This window comes from Sycon ciliatum, chromosome 6 (genome assembly GCF_964019385.1).
Source record: "Sycon ciliatum chromosome 6, ocSycCili1.1, whole genome shotgun sequence".
NCBI classification, from domain to species: domain Eukaryota; kingdom Metazoa; phylum Porifera; class Calcarea; order Leucosolenida; family Sycettidae; genus Sycon; species Sycon ciliatum.
The window spans coordinates 24464287-24485877 of NC_088648.1; the positions used below are offsets into that span (position 1 = coordinate 24464287).

Sequence of the window (21591 nt, forward strand, 5' to 3'; positions counted from 1 at the left end):
GATGTTTAATTTGACAGCCAGTTTGGGCTCCTATCTTTCATTTCTCCCTTCGCTAAACGCCCTACACAAAGATGATCAATCCAAAATCAACTTTACACAGTTCAAACTATGAATCCGCTTGTAACAATGATCCGTAGGGGTTCAGCCGGCTAGGTGTAATTGTTTGCTAGAGTGCAGTCATACAAAGCAGCAGGATGAAGACTGATTGAATTGACGAAGTTGCGATCATTTGAACGTACACGCGTCCTGCATATTCTCATCACCATGCGATCTACACTCATCCCGTAATTCAGCTGTATTACGGGATGAGCCGCCAAAAAGTAGAGACAAGAAAAAGAAAGGAAGTGAAGGTCGGTTATTAATGAACTGTTCAACAGATATCAATCCAGTGTGCTATGATAACTCTACGTAGCTGATCATGTATACTGCAAGGCTTGAGATTTGGAATCCCAATACAGGTCGTCCCTCGTTAATACATAATCTCTGGGACTTGACAAATGTTATGTATTAACGGGGTTTATGTACTAAACGAAAGTGTACATAACTTGCTTCTATACTAGAATTTTTCACTTTTTTCAATTTTTCTGAGTGTTTCTTGCTGCCATGACTAGGGAGCGAGATATTCTTGATTCCCTCGATATAACAAAAAAATTATGTTATAACGGTCACAGTCAGCGAAGATTCTACAGTTTACATGATACATGCCCGGCCGCGCCTGTACAGTCACTCAGAAAAAAACAGTGCTTTGTCAGTTTGTGATGTGCGCTCTGATTTCTGAGCTAATTGCGTCCACAAGTAGAAACTCGAACACGACGTGCCTCCACTGGAAGGCCAAAAGACCAACAAATTATGTACTATTGAGGTAGGTGGCATGCGGGTACGGAGAAATGTTATGTACTAACGGGGTTTATGTACTAACGAATTATGTACTAACCGACAAAATTTGTATGGAAGTGACCACGTTTCGTCCGGGACTTGAGATTTCTTATGTACTAACGGGGTTTATGTACTAACCGGACTCGTATTAACGGGGGACGACCTGTACCTATTAGAACACTTTGCTGATGACGGTCATTTGTACCACACAATGCCTCCAGCACAATGGCAGTCTTGGCAGCAAACAAACAAAAACAACACTACCGGCGTTCCACTGGCACTTGCTGTAGCAACGCCGACAAGAAAGTGAAAGCATTTGGATGTCAAACTTGGTCAGTCCCCCAAGAATCAAAACCTATGTATATTTGGCGATTTCGATTGTTATTGCAGCCGCCTTTTGCTTTCCCAAGCCACCAGGTGCGTACTTGATCATGTAAAAGATCACCACCATCCAAGAAGGGACCACAGCTAAGAAGTATTAGGAAATTGACAAACTCTGTGGGGCACGAACTAAAATTCGAAAAGATTGGGTTGTTGTTGTTGTTGTGTTTATTTTAATTCGCAAACCAAACGGGCAGATCTGCCCAATGAAAAGGTGGCGAATGCAGATAGAAAGCAGTAATAAATGAAATTGGGGACTGATGTAATTAGGATAGAGGTGGAGAAAAACTAAGCCAGTTGATCATCAAACAGGACGTTTGGTACTCTAGGTACTAAGGCCAGTAAGTGTGTGCGGGATCATGCTGGCGCGGAACTGGCGGAGCGTGGAGATGGCACGTACATCGCTGGGTAATGTGTTCCACAGCTGGGCGCCCCGGAACGCGAGGCAACCCTTGCCGAACCTGGTGGAAACTGGCGGTTGGCGCAGACCCATGGTGGAGTGCAACCTAGTTGGGCCAGCTGACGAAGGAACTAGGAGGGCTTGCAGTTCAGAACTTGCGTGCTCATTCCGAGACCTCCAGACCAGAACGATGAACTTCTGCCGGGTGACAACTTTGTCCGAAGTAGTGGTTGCGACTTCGGCGATGATTTGTAAGAAAGGGTTTGCTCCCCACACCGGAGCTCGCGCTATTCCGCCGACTCGACTTGACACTCACAGTCACAGTCTTGAGTCAGTCAATATCAAGTCAAGTCGGCGGAATAGCGCAAGCTCCGGTGTGGGGAGCAAACCCTTTCTGACAACTTTGTACATCAAAATAATGTACGAACCTTGTAGTGTGGGCAATATCGGCACGTTTCTGCGTAACGCAGACGCAAGGATGAGTGCTCATTGTCACAGTGTGAGTGGGCAGTGTGTTGGTTGTGCTGTAATTGATAAAGTTGAAGTATTTGCCACTGAAGTTTCCAACCCTACTTCACTCCATATATTTTCTGTTCCCAGATATCTGTTCGGCTTGAATTTGATAGCGATAGATCAGACGGCTTTTCAGAGTTCCACTGGAACCCTAACTCTGTAAGTGACTTCTGACGATGTTTGCCTGGTCTGGAATTCCAAACTGTGATAAAGCCTGACTGAGGATTATTGCATTCTGCTTTAGTAAGCAAAGATTGAGCCTGACTGGAAGCCAGATGTCATTTTATGATCAAGATCTGGCTTAGTTCTTCACCCATGGTCTCTTAGTTCTCTCAGACCTGTAGCGGTGTTTGTGTGATTGTTGGCTTGTTTTCTTGTTTGTTTCACAAAAGTGTGCACGCACTCCCACCGAGGGGATTGACAGCGTTGTTTCAAATCTTCATTCCCACAATGACATGTGGCTGATAAGAGATCCTTGAGTGTGAGATGTATTGTCGTTGTCGTCGTCTTCGTCATCGTTGTTGCCGTTGGAGAAGGATGTTTTCTCCTCCTCATTTCCGTCGTCTTTGTCGTCATGAATTCATGCTCTGTTTATGCAGGAGTTTAAATAGAAACAGATTTTCTACGATTCCTTATAATGCATTTGACAACCGCATTATACTTACGTTCTGTTTATGCAGGACTTTGACGAGTAATCAAATCTCAAAGATTCCGCATGATGTCTTTGACAACCTTAAAGGACTTACAAGCTTGTGAGTTGAACTTTCATCTGTGATGTTCGCCACTTATATAGAGCTTTTCCATGCTCAAAGTTTCAGATTTTTGCCGGGATCATCTCAGTACAGGTCAAACCTCGTTATTAGATAATCTCTGGGCCATCTTATAACGAGACTGATATTGTAACAGGACTTTCAACTAAAAATTCAAGAAGCACAGTTTCGTACACATGTGGGGTACCCTCAATACAAAAAATATAAGGGGGTTTGTCAACTGACAACCGCTCTATTTAGTTGCTATTCACTCTTGGGGTATGCGCTGGATGAAAATTCATTTATTAGTGATGTCAAAACAATTATTGACGTTTCGGGCCAGTCACCCATCGCCAGAAAAAAAACTTACAAGGGGCGAACCTGACCTTTTATAACGAAAGCAAGCGAGAGCATGTACAAAACAAACGAAACACTCAACAACTGTTTCAAATTGAGTGTATGAATTTGCATGCACAACAGACAAGGAGAAGTTCGCTGAAAGAGTGGGTGTGCGGCAGCTCAGCAGATAAAGCGGAAAATGCGTGTATGAAGTTGTCTACAAGAACGAATTTGTATGTATACCAGAATCCTTGTCTGTACAACCCTGTACAGCCACATCAATATTGAGCAGTTTCACTATGAAGGTGCTAGCGCCTTCAATGGCCATCCGAAGGAGATATTGATCTCCGGACGACGCTCTCGAATCTGGATAAACTCCCTCATTTTTCTTCTGGTCATCCGTGTTACCGCAGCCAGTACTTGGGCCTCAAAGAATATCACATCTGTGCTCTTGATAGTTCCGTGTTGCTGGTGATCAGTAGCCATGTGTTTACCCCACGGTTTGTCGAGCATCCTGTGAGGTGCTTCGTAGAGGTGTTCCTCGAAACGGTCTTCTGCGACCCTGAGGGTCTCACCGACATACCGCTTCCGACACAGCGCACACTTCATCATATAGATAATGCTGGGGGAATCGCACATGCAGCTCCCAGGGTTCGTAGCACCCTTGAAAACCCTTGAAAACTATGAAAAATTATCTTCCCCCGGGGAACAAACTGAATTACCCTCAAATTTTGTATTTTATGAAAATATCCCTTGAATCCCCTGAAATTTATTTTCCAGTGCTGTGATCGGGAAGATCTATGTAGATCGGCGTAGATCTACTACTGAGTACTCAGCGTTTTCTTTTTACGGTATTATAATTTCACGGAGAAGGCGGAGAGCCCGAACGTGTGCAGTTTTATTTTTATTATTTGCCATGGCGACCCCCGTAAGTCCAAATAACTGGCAGGGCAGGGTTGGGGCTTTTTCTTTCTTCTCGGATAGAATATAAACTTTCCAGTACTCAGCGACTGTAGGTACATGTAAGTACGCGTAAGCGTAGATCTACGAGTGCCTGTCTGGTCACCTGGTCATGTGAGTTGAGAGCCTCGACGGCTGCTCGCCACGCTCGTGTAGATCTTTCGGTACTAGAATTTTGCATTGTGAGCCTTTGAATAGATCTTGTAGTACTCGACATACGCATGACATGCACTCGACTGTCGACTGTTGTCGTTTTGGTTACAGTTGTGACACTGGCGGTTCCTAAATGTAGCGAAAATGGAATCCGCCGCTGCAACTGCTTTTCCGTTTGCTTGCCTTCAAGAAGACAACGCTTGCTCAGTTTTTTTGGAACGCCGATGAAGCTTGATAGAGTTGTACTTGTTGTTCGCCACGACGAAGGGTAAGGGTGTTTTCAACGATCGCTGGTTGCCTTTGGACCTGTGCAAAAACTGGCTAGCTTGCGTACCTGAGAATTGTTGTTGTATACTTTTTTTATAGTGGAAATCAAAACAGGCAAAATGCCTAATAACATTGGACCCACTATGAATAAAAATGTTAAAGGATATTGTGGAAAAGTAGATACAAGAGAAAAAGAGGTAGAAAAGAAAACGGAAGGTTGGTTGTAACGAACAGATATCAATCCAGTGAGCATTGGAAAACCTATGTCGCTGATAATATATTATACTGCAAGGCTTGAGATTTAAAATCCAAATACCTATTTGAACATTTTGCTGCTGGGGGCAATCTATTCCACATAATGGCTCCAGCATGCGTTAGGCGCTTAGCAGAACGAGCAGGTGGGACCACAAGCAAGATGCGGTGGCCTCCTCGAGTGCGAATTGAGGGTACAGCAGCAAAAAAAAAGGACTGAAATAGGGTGCTACATGCATCATGCAAACATCGCCGGATGAAACAAACATATTCAAGTGCACAGAAACCTGTAGATCACATACATGCATTCGATTTAGCAGGGGAGCAGTACTGGTCCATGGTGGTGACTTGCAGACTGCCCGAGCGGCACGTTTGAACAGCCTATGTAGCCGTTGTTCCTGAGCAACTGACAAATACGGATAGTAACTTATAGAAGCATACAAAAAAAACTTGACGAGGTGTAAAGTTTGTTGTTCGTCGTTTGATGTGTCGAGCATGGGCGAAGGCAGCTTGTAATCACTTGCGAGAGGCGTAAAGCATTCTCGTTCCGTGGAGCTGCGTAGCAATATAGCGAATCTAGATGCACTTGTTCGCCCTGCTGCTGCATCAACGAGTGCCAGTGATGGAGAAGTTACTGTCCCCAGCTGCCAGCGTTGGCACAACTACAAGTGTTGCAGCTTTCTCTGGACACGCTGAGTCGCTGCCAAAGCCTTGTGGATGCTGAAATCTGTGACAAGCCATTTCAGCGACAGGTCTTTGTCTGGGATCGGCGATCTCTTCAGGAGAATGTTTCCCGATAGCGTAATTGCGCAACAGTTTGGTGTGTCTGAGCGTAAATGCGTCTACCTCACGAACTTTGGCCTGGCTCCTTTCTTCAAAGATGTCCTTAACCCCAGGATTCACCAAAGGGCATCATTCGTATTAATGTTTGAAAGTTTTGACCAGAAAACCAGTAGCAAGCAGCTCGATGTGCATGTCTGGATGTGGGATGACGGCCAAGTTATAGTATTATTACACCATGTGGCACCTGGATAGAATCGTGTGCATATACACTGTCCATGGCATTGTACACAAACACATTGCAGAAGTGTAAAAGATGGTTTCATTCATCGCAACCAGCAAAAAAAAGAGGTGCTTATTGTATGGTGATGGGTGTAATTGAGAATTGAGAACACCTGTAAGTTGAGGACACTTGGACTCAGTCTTTCCCGTGGGTGTGTATAATTGTCAGGGTGTATAGTATGTGCATAGGTGCGCTTAGGTAGATAGTACTTCAAAGTACAGTGAAACCTGGTTAGGAAGAACCGACTGATAAGACAAATGTTTGCCCAAGAAGAACTAGTATTCGCAATTGTATTGGATAACACCCTGTGTATTCACTGGGTAAAGCATATGGATAAGAAGACCTCCCGTTATTGCGAACAAATATCATCGGTCCTTTGTTGTTCGTCCTAAAGAGGTTTGACTATGGGTAGTTGGTATACATGTTCTGCCCTCGTTGAATTTGTGCACATTTTCTTCCCGATCTGTTCATGCAGGTGGCTTAGCCAAAATCACATTTCGCAGCTTCCTGACCACGTTTTTGACAGCCTAACTAGTCTTGGAATCTTGTGAGTGGGATTTTCATCTCTTTACAACATATAATTCCAGAAGCTGTGCAAAGATGCTGCTCCAGTAGTGTGTGTGTGTGTGTGTGTGTGTGTGTGTGTGTGTGTTTGTGTGTGTGTGTGTTTGTGTGTGTGTGTGTGTGTGTGTGTGTGTGTGTGTGTGTGTGTGTGTCTGTGTGTGTGTCTGTGTCTGTGTGTCTGTGTGTGTGTGTCTATGTGTGTTTGTGCGGTAGGGTGGTCATCACATGACACAGTAGTAGGGTGGTCATCACATGACACACTATGCCTGGCGAGCTTTCCGAAAATGTACTCTACTGCACCGTCCCAGAAAGCTGGTCATATACACAAAAATAGGGCTGTCAATTGCAGGATCATAATGTGAAGCAATTTGATAGAATGTACAGGAGCGAAGTGTATCGAGGTTCTGTCTTTCCATATTCGCCTTTATGTTATTGGGGCTGGTTCCAATTAAATGTGCGAAGTAAAACACACACAAATAAACACACACGAAAAAAAAACAAAAGAAAAAGAAGAAGAAAACCTCCGGAAATCTCTCCAAATCCTTCAATACAAATATAACCTCTTTTCTATCTGACGGCTTTGAGCAGCAAAGTACAGATAGCTACAGGGGATGGTTATGATGAATATAGAATAATGGTTTCCTGGAAATGGCGGAAGGAAAAATTAAATCTTACGTGGCCGCTGTGCCTTGTCACGTGTCAGCCAACCAACTTCCGTTTCAAGCATTTCGATCTTCCAGTTAGTCAAGGTGACTCAATGTTGTGTTTTCTCTCAGTTAGTATACAATGTTGCGGGGTGGTTTACAGCGAGGGGTGGTTTACAGCGAGGGGTGGTTTACAGCCAGGGGTGGTTTACAGCCAGGGGTTGTTTACAGCCAGGGGTGGTTTACAGCCAGGGGTGGTTTACAGCGAGGGGTGGTTTACAGCCAGGGGTGGTTTACAGCGAGGGGTGGTTTACAGCCAGGGGTGGTTTACACCGAGGGGTGGTTTACAGCGAGGGGTGGTTTACAGCCAGGGATGGTTTACAGCGAGGGGTGGTTTACAGCCAGGGGTGGTTTATAGCCAGGCAGGCAAGAAATTATTGCCTAAAAAACTCAAGATTCCTGTGAAACTCCATAGGTAAGTAGGAAGCAACCCTCGCGGCACACATTCTTAACCTACGAACAAGCAGGCAAAAGAGCTCCGATGCATCAATTTGACCTACACAATTTTACTTCAGGGGCCATCCAAAGTTTTCGTTTGGGGCTGTGTGGATTTTAGGAGTTTGATTTTGGAAATAATTTAGGGTTTTACGTCAGGCCCTAGACGACGGCTACTTTGGCCAACCGGACAACAAAGAAGTTGAGGCCAAAGAGAATTTTTATTTTCCTGCGCATGCTTATATGATAGTGACGTAATAGACAGTGTGCCAGGTCGCTACAGTACTCCCCCGCCAGTGTTGAGGTCGGGAGGAGCCAAGCACGATAAACAAGAAAAAAGGAGAGAGAAGAGAAAGGAAGCACGGCATGTACAAGGCGGAAAGAGAAATATATATGATACCGTATTTACACACACTTGAGAGGGGTGAAAAGCGTTTCTTCTGTGCCTCAGAGTTTCACGGTTTTAACCGATCATCAGACAGCAACTTGACTACAATTTTCAGAAGATAAGATTGACATAGGCTGCAAGCTTGGATCATAGCGCGAATGGATGATCCGGGCTGATAGTGTAATTGTAAAAATGCGTGAGTTGGTTGATGGGGTGCAAAAATAGGCGCAAAATAAAGAATACACTTTAGGCCTAGGCTCATGCAACCACATGTTCTTCTGAGGGAGGCAAGAAGAAGGACAATGGGGTAATTATGAGCAGCACCTCACCTGCGACTGCAAGTGGTGAGAAGGTTATGCGACGGCTGGTGGTACGAATTTTGAGAGGTAGTACTTATTTTCAGTATGTACAAGCTAGAGCGAGCTGCGGGCATGACATTTGTTAAGAACGTGGCAACAAAGGCCGAAACAAAAATCAGAAAGCAGAAAAGAGAGAGGTGCATGACAGAGGCGGGTTAACGTGTCAGAGGTGTGTTAACATGACAGAGGTGGAGAGCATTTCAGAGGCAGAAAGAAAGAAAACGGCAAACGTACGCATGACAGAGGAGTATAAATCGTGTCAGAGGCGGAAAGAAAGAAAAGAGGAAATGTACGCGTGACAGATGAGTGTTATCATGTCAGAGGCGGCTCCATGTGGCAGGCTTTGCGGGGTGCCAGCAGGAGAGCTGCACTGGGGCGAGGCGTGCCGAGTGAGGCGGGGACGGATGGAGGCGAGCGCAGCTCCACGGAGTCCAGTGCCGAGCGTGTGCCTGCGTGCGTGGACAGTTGAGGTGGTACGGATGGTGGATGGAGGTGGCCAATTTCCAGCTTGAGGCCAGGACGCATACGGACGAATACGGACGACTGGACAGGGTGCCGTGGCAAGATAGTGGGGTATCCAGGTGGGCCGGGAGGGTGGCAGGGGCCACAGCAGCTCCGAGTGCGAGGCAGATCCAGTGACGAGTGGTGGTGAGGCTCAAGTTTTACGTCAACAGTCGGGGATTGACGGGATCCGGAGAGTGGGGCGAGCAGCAAACTGCAGCGAGAGCTCAGGGATGGCAGGCATTGGGAAAACTCCGAAGAGCGCAGCGTCTGGGGTCACCAATTTAGGGTTTTACGTCGGGCCCTAGACGACGGCTATTTTGGCCAACCGGACAACAAAGAAGATGAGCCCAAAGAGAATGCTTTAGTTTCCTGCGCATGCTTATATGATAGTGACGTAATGCTCAGTGAGTGAGGTCGCTACATAATAATTGAATGTAGATTGAGAATGCCTAGTTACTTCGGGGTGCCGAAAAATTGACATCGACACTTCATTGGAATTCGTTTTACCTGCATGATAGGTAGGTGGGTGAGTGGGGGCTGAAGAATACTGATCAGCTTCGTTTGTGAAAACAATCGGTAACCCCGGACGGTCCCTTACTGGTGATGGCCATGTCATCTTTCTGCACATGTATGTTGTGTTTATGCAGGTCCTTGGACCAGAATCGACTCATAAGCCTTCCTCATAATATATTTGGAAATCTGACAAACCTTAAACTACTGTGAGTTGCACTATTCTGTGAGGCTAGGACACAAATTTTGTGAATTATTGGTCTTCTGCAACTTTCACCCTGGCTAATTTTTGCTCTACAATACTGCCCAAATGCACTATTGATGGCCGAAATTATTCAGGATGTAGGTAGGATTAAATACTTCTATTTTTTACTTGAGCCACGTAAACCCGTCATGTGTTGGCGTGGTCTGGAATGCTCTGCCGACCTTGGGTATCGGCTTCATCACAACCAGGCGCGCCAGTAGCAGAGAGAGAGAGAGAGAGAGAGAGAGAGAGAGAGAGAGAGAGAGAGAGAGAGAGAGAGAGAGAGAGAGAGAGAGAGAGAGAGAGAGAGAGAGAGAGAGAGAGAGAGAGAGAGAGAGAGAGAGAGAGAGAGAGAGAGAGAGAGAGAGAGAGAGAGAGAGAAGAGAAGAGAGAGAGAGAGAGAGAGAAAGAGAGAGAGAAAGAGAGAGAGATAGATGGAGAGAGAGAGTGAGAGAAAGAGAGAAAGAGAGAGAGAAAGAGAGAGAGATAGATGGAGAGAGAGAGTGAGAGAAAGAGAGAGTGAGAGAGAGCGAGGAAGAGGAAGAGAGAGAGAGTGGGTGAGAGGGAGGGAGGGAGGGAGGAAGGAAGGAAGAGAGGGAGAGATAGATAGATAGAGAGAGAGAGAGAGTTGGTTTGCTAAATGTTCCACGACACAATACTTGAAGTTCTGAAGAGTGAACGGTCTTCTAGCTTATGACATTGTAGTCGCTTTAGTCGTATGTTGACCCTCCCGTACTGCTGGTGATTTACTGCATATTATGCTGACATTTCATACAAACTTCCAGTCAACTGCACCATCATGCCCCATATTATACTCAATCTGCGGACAGCATGCTGTTTCGTTCTTTTTGAACTCATCAATGCAGCACAGAGAAAATGAGGCCGAACCTGATAGCAATGGAAATAAAAATTTCCAATCAGGCCCGAACGTACCTTGCCAGAGTGCTCAAACTGACAAGTCAGTGAGATCTGCATAACGCAAACAGCAAAGGCACTACCCCACGCAAGAGTGCTCAACTGCTTCAAGAGCAGGAGCAAAATACTCAATCTGCGGACAGCATGCTGTTTTGTTCTCTTTGAACTCATCAGCGCAGCACAGAGAAAATGAGGCCGAACCTGATAGCAATGGAAATAAAAATTTCCATATATATATACCCAATGTAAACCTCATATATACCACCACAATATTAACTCCTTTTTAGAGATGGGACGAAACTAGCTTCAAGGTGTTATCTAATCATCAAGAAGCAGCAGAAGTAGAACACTGAACAGCAGAGGAAACAGTCCTTTGAGCAGTAGAAGAACAGCTCTTAACAGGGGCGGGTATAACAGGCTGCGCAGAATGGTTTGACATGTCAGCAATAGGAATCTTTCAATGTGGGCCTATCATAAGCGGTTAGAGATTGAACATTTCGATGCTGAGAAACGGAAAAATCGCCTTTTCATCTACTCCGCATTTCTTCATGTTGGTGAAAGATGTTGCCCTTACACAGTGATTCGTATACAGCATGGATAAACTAGCTTCTGCAGACAAATGCGTCATCATACCAGATAACATATTGTGCGAGAGAGACATTTTCATGAACCAGCAGTTGGCAGAATCGGCCATCTCACCTGATAGCACTCGCTGGAACAAGCAGTTTTCGTCTGGATGTAGCCTTGAGAGGTAGCGCTTGATTGCCGACAGCTGAAAACTCATCCCGAAGTATGTCAGCTTGCGCACATCCGCTGTCTCCAGTACTTCGGAGAAGTATTCTCTTATCTTGAAGTAGAAAGGACCAGTCCTTTTCGGATAGAGGTTGCTTAAACTATCACGTTTGCTTTCAACACTCCGCCCATGACTTTATTTGCCCTTGAGAAAGCACTGTCGTTGATGATGTTGATCTGTCTCGAGAATGACAATATGTGGGGCTGAAGAGCATTATGTGCAGATTGAAGACTGTTTTTTGCAAACCCAGAACCATCCTTCTTCTTTACATTCGTGTAGAAGGACGAGAGAACATCACAAAGTCTTTTACATGTGACTGTTTTGAAATCAACCGCACCTAAAGGCTCGTCACCACTCAAACAAAACTAATTAAACAATCACAGCCAAAACTGTGTTGATACGCGAGTGTTCTTGGGAACACCCTCAGCTATTAGCTTGGTCTGGTCATCATAGCTGATAGACCCGAAAGCACGCTTCTGAGGAGCTCGTATGTATTTTGTATTGCTTTTATTTTACATCGCAAGTCAAACGGGCAATCATGCCCAATGTTATGATGACGATGGAAAGGGAGAAAAGATTAAAACAAGATTAGTTATCCTGGATTATGGGGAGTGAAGAAAACGGTGAGTCTAGGAATCTCTCCTTAGATCATCAACATTGGTCATGAAAGTAGACTTTCAATGGACGTGAGAGTTGAGATGTGCTAGGTCAGGCCAACTAGAGGGGAATGCTAGGCTGTGAGATTCCGAAGTACGTCCATTCTGTGTTTGTTTTATGAATGCATTGGAAATCCAAGGACAATCATCCCCAAACGGATAAAATCGAAGATAACCTGGATAGGTGGAGTAAAGAAAACAGTGAGTATGGAGAACTCTCGGGATAGGGAACATCCTAGCATTAGCCATGAAAGTAAACCTTCAATAAACGCTTGAATCGGCATGTGGTAGGGCATGACTTTAAGGAGGAGGGCAAAAGATTCCACAACTTAGCAGCAGCAAAAACTGGTCTGTGAGATCCCGAAGTACTGCGGATGTTGGGAAAGGGCAGATTGCAGGCATCCTGACCTCTGGTGGCACGGGGCAGTGAACTGTATTTCAGGCGTGATTTGAGCAGCAAACTGACATTGCCGTGAAGTATGCGGTGTACGAGAAGCCGCAACTTGCAATCCGCCCGCTCGACAGCCGGGCAAATGCCGAGTTGGGCATACAGTTGCATAGTGTGGGCACGCGAGGGCTGGGTTGTGATACAGCGGATGCAGCGCTTATCCAGTCTGATGAGGGTCTGTTTGAGGCTTGCTGAGAGGCTAGCGAAGTAGGCGTTCGAGGCGTAGAGTAGGTCAGGTAGGATAAGAGCTGTGTAGTAAAGGAGGGACTGCGCACGGGTGATGCCTGCTCTGATGTGGCGCAAGACTCGGAGTTTGTAGGACACCTTCTTCACTACAGCAGCCACTTGACCTGCCCAGCTCAAGCGCTCGTCCAGACAAATACCAACGTATTTGGCTGTGCTGGTTTGAGCCAGAGGAGTGCCGCGACATGTAACTTCAAGCTCTAGTCTGTTCCGCCTTCCGGCGGAGATGCCCAGAACCTGTGTTTTCTGCGCGTTGAGGATTAACCTCTTGTCCGCCAGAAATGTTGCACCTCCGGACACTGCAGTGGAGAGGACACGGTTGATGGTAGCTACATCAGAACTGCTGGTGTAGATCATGATGTCGTCAGCAAACATCAGAACCAGTGCTGGTGACGCACACTGCACTCGTCACTCATTGTTCTAGAAAACAAGAGGCACGATGACACTAACCGAACACAGGAGAAACACAGAAGGAATGAGCAATTTAAAACAGCTAGTGTGGCCAGTTTTACTTTCTGTTTTGGCGCACAGGCAAACCAGACGTGTTTCTAAGCAACACGACAAACACATCCGGCTTGAGCGCATCCAACGGCGCGCCGCTCGCCTCTGTTTGCATCTCCTCCTCTTTGAACACAGAACCCACTCCATGCTGCTGCACCGACTCAAATGGCCATCACTCAGCAGCCGCCGTACCCTCTCCCTTCTTGCACATAGCCTGCATCATAGATATGCACCACCACACCTTCTTGCAATTCACCTACCCCGAATGCAACCCATTCGCACGCTCAGGTTCCCCCGAACCTTTGAGCTATCCACAACACGCACAAACCGGCTAAGAGACTCCCCATCTATGCTTCTCTTGATCTCTTTAATAGCATCCCACTCTGCCTCCGGCAAATCAACCCCAGACGAGATTTCAAAGCAAGCATCCTATCACTTGTCATCTCTTCCGTATGTACTTGCTCACATTGCTCAACACATCTATAGCTCCATTGCGCCCAGCCTATGTGATAAACTCCCAATTAGTATTGCCATCGCTACTGCCTCAGCAAGCAGCTAAACTCTGATCTCTCTGTATCTGATCCCCGTGCCTGTAATTATTTTTCTCTTATTGGCCACAGGCCATCGTGAGAATAAAAGAATTCAAACATCGTGTTCTCCAATATATTTGCTCCCCAACTTTCTGATTTCGACTACTTTCGGAGGTGAAGCTCTCCAGACCTCCACTGCGCAGACTCGAAAGTCGCTAATTTTTTCAGAGGTGCAATAAACGGTCCAATGTGAGCTCCTACTTGGAATGTGCTGTTTGCACTGTTCCTTGCTGAAAGCAGGAGCAGTTGACTGTCAGTTTGAATGAGATCAGCATATGTATAACACATCCCACTCGTACGCTTGTACGTGAAATATAAACCATCATACAAACCTTGGCTGCGCCTCGGTTTGTATCGGTTTATATTTCATGTAGAAGCGTACTGTTGGTATGTATTATAATTATACATAATATAATATTTAGAAAAGCGATCCTGTCAGCTTTTCTACTATTGTGTTCACATGGCAGAAAAACGACATCGCTATGCTACGTAAGTTTCTACATAAGGTGCTCGGTATTTCACTTAGGCTAAGTAAGTTTCTACGTAAGGTTCTCGGTATTAGATCTACCCACGCGTGGTAGCCGCGTGCTGTGCACGTGCACGGCAGACATTGTGTTGCAGTGCAGTCCGTTTTCGGATGTGCATGCGCGAGGAACTTCCTTCTTTGGAACTGCTTCTTGCATGAGCTGTTTCGGATATTTCGTGTCCTGGCTTATTTCGCTTCGGCTCTGCTGAGACCTCTTTTCACGGAATTTCACTCAATGACAGGTGAGTTGACCAGTTCCCTTTGATTCATTTGCTTGTGTTGACTCTTTCATTTACGAAAAGTGTACTGATTTAGGTGGAATACAATTAATAATGGAAAAGCTGACAAGATCTCTTTTCTAAATTTAGCTTTTCTGCTGTCGAGGCCTCCTTTTACGGAATACTCAATGACAGGTGATCTCTGAGTTGACCGGTTTCCTTCGATTCATTTGCTTATGCTCACCCTTTCATTTACGGAAACGTGTGCTGATTTTATTCGGATTTAGATCCAGTCGTATCTCTTTGCCCTTGCCCGCAGTGTGCGAAGAACGCGAGTTCACCTTCTTGACCGTAAGGTTTATGTTGCTGCTGAGGCTTAGATGTGTTGTCGAAATACTCATGTTCATTGTACATTGGTACGTTACAAGTTAGTAAGGCACTGGTCATGATTGCTTCCGGCATTCCGTGCTCCGATCATAGGGTAGAATCTGAATTTTGCAGTGGCATAGCATCGTTGGCAGTTCCCAATCTGGAGGGAAAGGTTCAAGGACGCATTGGCCAAGTATGCAAAATAAATGCGCAAACCAGGGAAAATCTCCATTATGGAGAGGTTCATGCATTCAGTGAGTTGTTTGCTTCATACTAAACAAGCCAATGGGTGCAGTCTCGTCTCGTGAAAATCTCGTACGATTGGATTTGTTTACTCTCGTCTGGGCTGTTTGATTTGTGAGTAGCGCCGAGATTGCACTGCCCCAAATAAAGTTGCGTGCCGGCAGAGCAAGAGTTACGATCTGCAATCTGTTTGTAGTACCTGCAAGAATGTGCTGTACATGTATCGTATTTTCTCTGTTGTTGTTTCAGTTGCCGTCATGTTGCTAAAGAAAGGTTCAGTGACTCATTTGTTTCATACAAGACGAGTCAATGGTTTGGTCTGGCTTAGAATCTTTCGCTGTAGAAGAAATCTATTCATGTCTTTATTGGAGAAATAATTGTATTCACTCGTTATAAAATAGGGTTAAGACAAACTCACAGAACAAATACCATCGGTCCCTTGATGTTCGTCCTAAAGAGGTTTGACTGGATATCATTCATACTCCCCCAAAGTTGTGTAACATTTTATTATTATGGAGTGCCTTGTTTATCTCTCAGTACCTCCAACCATATATCCTTGCCCCTTATATCCTTAGGATCAGTGTAGTTGTTGGATCGAGGTGTCGGACTCAACAATGTATTTGTTTGCATTTTAATACATGTTTATTGTTCCTCCTCTGCTGTGTTGTTTTAGACAATCGTGGACTTGTAACACTTTGAAGTCATTGGACTACTTCCAAAAGTTTTATCGACATCAACAGGATTACAATTTCAGTACAATATGAAGCCGGATGGCCTAATCACGACAACCCATGACTACAATTTTAAACACAGAATCAACAAAAACATCTGCGACACGCACCTGGTTACAATTCTCAAGTAAATGTGATTTAAGGTGTGGACATCTGAATTTTATGAAAGACAAGACAATTTTATGACAGGGTCATGAAATTCTGCAACAGCAACATCCACAGAATGACCTGCGTATAAAAAAAAGTATCACCGCCACTACCTATATAATTCCCCTGCAGAAGAACATGAATATGCAAGACTAGTGCCATTTTCTGCAAGAAAAGGCTTGCACATCAATGCGTATAATACGGTATTGAATTTGATATGATGCACATGTGGAGGCGCTACATGTAGGCCATCATTTAGGGCATTCCATTGGTGACAATTATTATAATAATATCCTTAGCTAAAAAAACAAAAGAAATAATGTGTGCGTGGCCACGTGCGTGTGCCGTGTGCATGTGCGTATGTGTGCGTGGCCAAGTGCGTGTGCCGTGTGCACCCGCGTGTTTGTGTATCTGTGTGCGGGGTAGCGAGGTGGGGAGGGCTGGTATGTATCAGTTGGTTATTATTATAGCAATAAAAACTGCTTTATGGCAGTTTTCTAAAAAAAGGTTAGTGTGTTCTAGTCCATGGACCCCGTCTAAAAAGTAAGAAATTAACGAAATGTGATAGCCGAAAATTAAAATTTCACACAAAACCTCACAATAATCACAACACTTGAGGATCTTAGTTTAAAAAATACTGCTTTCAACACTTGTTTAGTCTGACCAAGAGTCCATCTTGGTCTGACACTTCACGGGTGACTTGTACGAGTACTGCGCCAACATGCATGAATAGGAAAGAGGACCACGAGGGGAAACGGTCTTCTCGCTTTTCATCCTGTGTGTGATTATTGTGAGGTTTTGTGTAAAGCGCCCAATGTTTGCGTCACTAAATGTTTGCGATCTCTCAGAACCAGCTAGTTTGCGACGGCAAATGTTCGCGGAGCACTGTGGCCACACATATACATCCACTGTTGAAGTATGATTTCACGATGGTTAGTATTTGCATTCTGCTCTTCTCGGAAAATTAGCAAACATTAATACAGTATAACCAGTACTAGAGACCACAATCCCGGAAAATTGCACAATCCCGGAAAATTGCACAATCCCGGAAAATTGCACAAGGCTGGACTGCACACTGCAGTGTACGTTCCACGTTACCGTGAGGACATTATTATACAGATCCCCATAGAAACGACATATCTTAGGCAAGACTCAGTATATACAGGGGCGTCGCACACAGCACGGTCAATACGGTATCGACCGTACCACTATTTGCCCAAGTACCCCGTAAATCAATAAAATGCACTGGTTTGGGCTCTAAATTTCCAAAATTTTCGGCTCAGCCATCCCTCCCCCACGAGTAAGTTGTGCTTTCAGATGGCAGACCGTACCACGCTAAAATGCCTTCCGACGCCCCTGATATATATCAACAAGTTGAAAGCCTCAACCCCATCATCACTATAATGGTACGTTTTATGACAGTCGGCTGGGGATCGTGTGTCGTGTCCGAGTGTTGCTACGAGGGTGAAGAATGGGGATCTGGACTCCTGGTATATTTCCATAAAGAACTTGGAATTGTAGAATCCTGAGAGCATGTCTGGCCCACTCCCCGGTAATGACACATGCATACAATGGCAGAATTTTAATGCAACAACTGATATGATCTCCTCGCTTGCTAAAGTTCAGCTCCGTCCTGTGATCCATTCTTGTGAGTTATCATGGAAGGCATATTAAACGCATGAAAGGTGATCTTTGCGAAATTAGATTTTCTTGTGTTTTGATCGACGCTGTGGCTGTGGCCACTTAGAATACTTCCAATGTTCGGGTTGTTATCCTGTCTTAGATGTTGTACCTGTGTCAGATCTTTCTTCCCAACTTGTACGGTGATGCGATTACGTTCTCGCCAGTTTCTGCCGTTCCCTTTAGATGCCGCCAATCGGCGTCAAATGCGTCCCGTTGCTCTTTATCATGGGGTCCCGCTAGGCCTGATGGAATGTGGACCAAGCTAAGCACCTGTGTATGATCTCTTTATGCAGGTCGTTGTCGCAAAATCGCCTAACCAGCCTTTCTGTGGATGTATTCGCCAACGTTAAATCCTTAGAAACTTTGTGAGTACAGGCATCTTGTGAGCTTCAGATTGCAAAGTAAACCAAGAGAGTGTAGCCTGATCTTGCTACATATACTTAGTCCGTGTCAGCAATATTGTCGCTTATCTTTCGACTTTGTTTTATGTCGCCAATGCTCACTTGGTAGCCCATTTCATCCCAATTTTGGTCAGGAAGTTAGTTTACTAGTACCTGAAAGGTCTAGCTAGATTTCGAGTGGATTTTGAGAGCGACCGGTGGGTGATTCTGATTGATACAGCGCCGCATCAAAATAGATTATCTTGTCAAACTGCGCGGACAAGAGCAGCGTGACGCACAAGAAAGTAATCAGTTACTCAGAATCAGTTCCATTTTGCAAAACGACCGATATCGCTCACCTCAGGGATCGCTCGCCAAGCTGAGATCGCAGTCCCCTCACCTCCAGCTCAACGCTCGGAGAATCCATCGCATCGTGGAGATTTGCACGTAGTGCACGCGTCGTCGTTCAAAATAAATCTCGCAAGGAACGGCGACTGATTTGAACCACACCGGTAGTCGTGGTGCCCACGTAAAGTCCTATAGAGAAGGCAACCATCACGATCGACTTCCCTTCAGAAAATAGCTAGACAGCTTAGAGGAAGAGAGATGAGCTTGCGAAAGCGAGAGGGTCGATACGGAGAAAATAATATTGGTCACCAGCGCCGAGAGCAGCGACGAGGAGGACCGAAAAAATTATAAAACCTTCCTTGGAGAATAAAATCCTCCTGGCCAGTTGTCATTTTGTACCTTACCTTCCATCATACCAAGTTTATACTCTCAAGTGCACGTATTGATGTCCAAAGTCTAAGTTCAAATTGTCGAAAGATAAGCGACAATATTGCTGACGCGGACTATTAAACTATATCTTTTAAAATAGAGGAAGAAAACAATGTCATATGGAAACGTGTTATGAAGCAACTATCCACGAATTCAACAAGATGATAAGCGGTCAGTATGTGCGATAACAGGGCACAACACTGACATGCTTCCTTTATCTCCGATATTTCTGACCCACCCAAGTTGGGTGGTGTGTTGCTTTGCTGCTTCATATTGTAATTAGACCGCAGTGTCATGTTATTAACTGGTCTCGTCGTCGTCCTGTAACAGTCGGTATTCTTGGTTGCCGTGGGACCTAGCTCTGCTACACTCACCTTCCCCTTTGGTCCTAAACAACCTTGAACCTTCCAAGTTGAAATGCTTTTGGTTTGCACACTGGAGATATGTTAGAGCAAGTCTCAGGTCGCTGAGTGTCTCAGTAGCCGGTCAGTTGTGTGCCCTGTTATCGCACGTACGGACCGCTTATTATCTTGTTACATTCGTGGATACCAGTAGTTGCTTCATAACTCGTTTCCATGTGTTTTCTTCTTCTATTTTACATTTCATACTGGCTCATTATCCGAGTTCAATAGATTTTACTTGCAATAAATGACCCTATGTAAAACACTTTTGCCCACAGCTGTAGATACTGGTAGAGTAGTGCACAGTGACATCTGTCCCAAAGTGCATGTTTGCCGCCCTCAACCTGCACAGCCCTTTTGAAGTGATTCGAATCCTGCTGGACGCACACATGCACAACCACAATTACGTATTCGTATCTGGTCCAGGGCGTCAGTTCTGTGCTTTTGGTCTGCAGTGAGTTAAAAGTGACGGGGAAACGCCATGATCAGGCAGTACAGTGTTGTGTCGTCTGCATGCAACGCTAGCTGGCATTCTGGGGATACACAATCAGAGATGTCATGGACATAGATGAGGAAGAGCATTGGTCCAAAAGATACTGCCTTGCAGGAAGTGCGAGGAGGTCAGTGAGAAGGTCGGCAGTTCCAAGTCCACCGCGGAATCCAAACTGCCTGGGAGATAGGACCATGTGACGTTCTAGGTGATTGACAAATTGCCTGTTGATGATGGTCTCCATAATCTTAGACCCAATACTCAGAAAGGAGACAGGTCGGTAATTTTTCACTGCTGCTCTGGAAGCGCGATTGTGGATAGGCACAACGTGTGCCGTCTTTCAGGGGTTGAGATGATGCGAGCAGCGTAGCAAGAGGGCAAACAGCTTAGTCAGAGGAAGTTCGAGCTCTTTCGCACACTCTCGAAGAACCCATGCTGGGAGACTATCTGGGCCAGTGGCCTTGTTGACTTGGAGCCTGCAGAGCTCCCTCCGAACATGCCAATTGTTGGTGGGTTGTTTTGCTTGGCTCTTGGAAGGCTGGGTGGGCCAATGTCATTGTCTCCAAGACTGCATTTCTGTGAGAAGAAATTCCAAAAACATTCCGACTTCTCCTTCGCGGTGCGGTGCTCTCTGCTGTTCTCGTCAATGAGTGTGAGTGTGCTTGAGATCTCCGCAACATTTCATCCGTTTTTAATTTGCCATCAAGGGCCGCATTCGCTCAGTGGAATTCCACATCATTGACAATGTCGAATCCTCGTTCCCTCATTCTCCTATGGACTGCTGTTCTTAGTCTGAGGAGGCTGTTTCTTTGGTAGGGCTGCCTATCTCCACGGCAAGCACCAACATACAGTGATGCTAGAACTACACCAAGCTCTTGCTTGGTGCAGTTGACCCACGGGAAATTTGGATAATTTTCTGCGGCGTACTTTTCGGCTACTTTCAGCCAGTTGTTTGCAGTGTCAGTTGAACTCTGAGGTGTTCTGCCCTTTATAATGCTATCAATTCATCTTCCGACACAGATAGGAACCTTTTTGGAAGAGGCTCCACCCTCACTCCTACATACGCCACCCACCCGACACACACACACCAAATCAATAATCAGGGATCGATGGATTAATCTTTTCATAGATCAGTCCATCGACCACAGAGGCAGACAGTTTCCTTGAGGAAGAAGAGTAAGGTTTCAATTCCCCCAACACAAAGCAACAAATTAGGTTTTAAACCCATGACCTCATATGCAGTTTGCTATTGGTAAAGGTCAAAGGCCCATAGGTTAAAGAGTGCACTGAAGAACCCGAAAGGCAAGATTCAGCCATCATGATCAGGCAGAAGACAGAGCTAGAGATAAAGCGTTCTTATAACCCAACGCATATTAGGGAAAGGTCCAAAGGTCGAACAAAAAAGTATTCCCGAAATGATGTCAAACGGTTCTGATGACCTGATTATGCCTGCGGTGGGAAGACCACCTATTGGCCATGGCCCCGGCAACGATCACATGTTACGCCCAAAGTGACGTCAAACAGCCCTGATGGCCTGATTATGCCCGCGGCGGGAAGACCACCTATTGGCCATGGCCCCGGCAACGATCACATGTTACGCCCAAAGTGACGTCAAACAGCCCTGATGGCCTGATTATGCCCGCTGCAGGAAGACCGCCTATTGGCCATGGCCCCGGTAGCGATCACGTTTCATGTCAGAAGAAGAAATTCTGCCAATGGCGAGTGAAATTTTAAATTTTACAACTGCGTACTTGGGCTGAGGCACACGTCAGCGCGTGCCCTGGCGGGAATACGTGGAATCAGTAGTGGCCCTGGAAGG

General features: G+C 45.5%; 1 long non-coding RNA gene across 1 annotated transcript; it reads left to right on the forward strand.

Annotated features, from left to right (window-relative positions):
• Positions 1 to 2257: 2257 nt before the first annotated feature.
• LOC135818914 (uncharacterized) lies at positions 2258 to 9628 on the forward strand. Its single transcript, XR_010553818.1, has 4 exons — positions 2258 to 2329; positions 2851 to 2922; positions 6429 to 6500; positions 9555 to 9628. It is a non-coding gene; the product is annotated as an uncharacterized LOC135818914 (long non-coding RNA).
• Positions 9629 to 21591: the final 11963 nt, after the last annotated feature.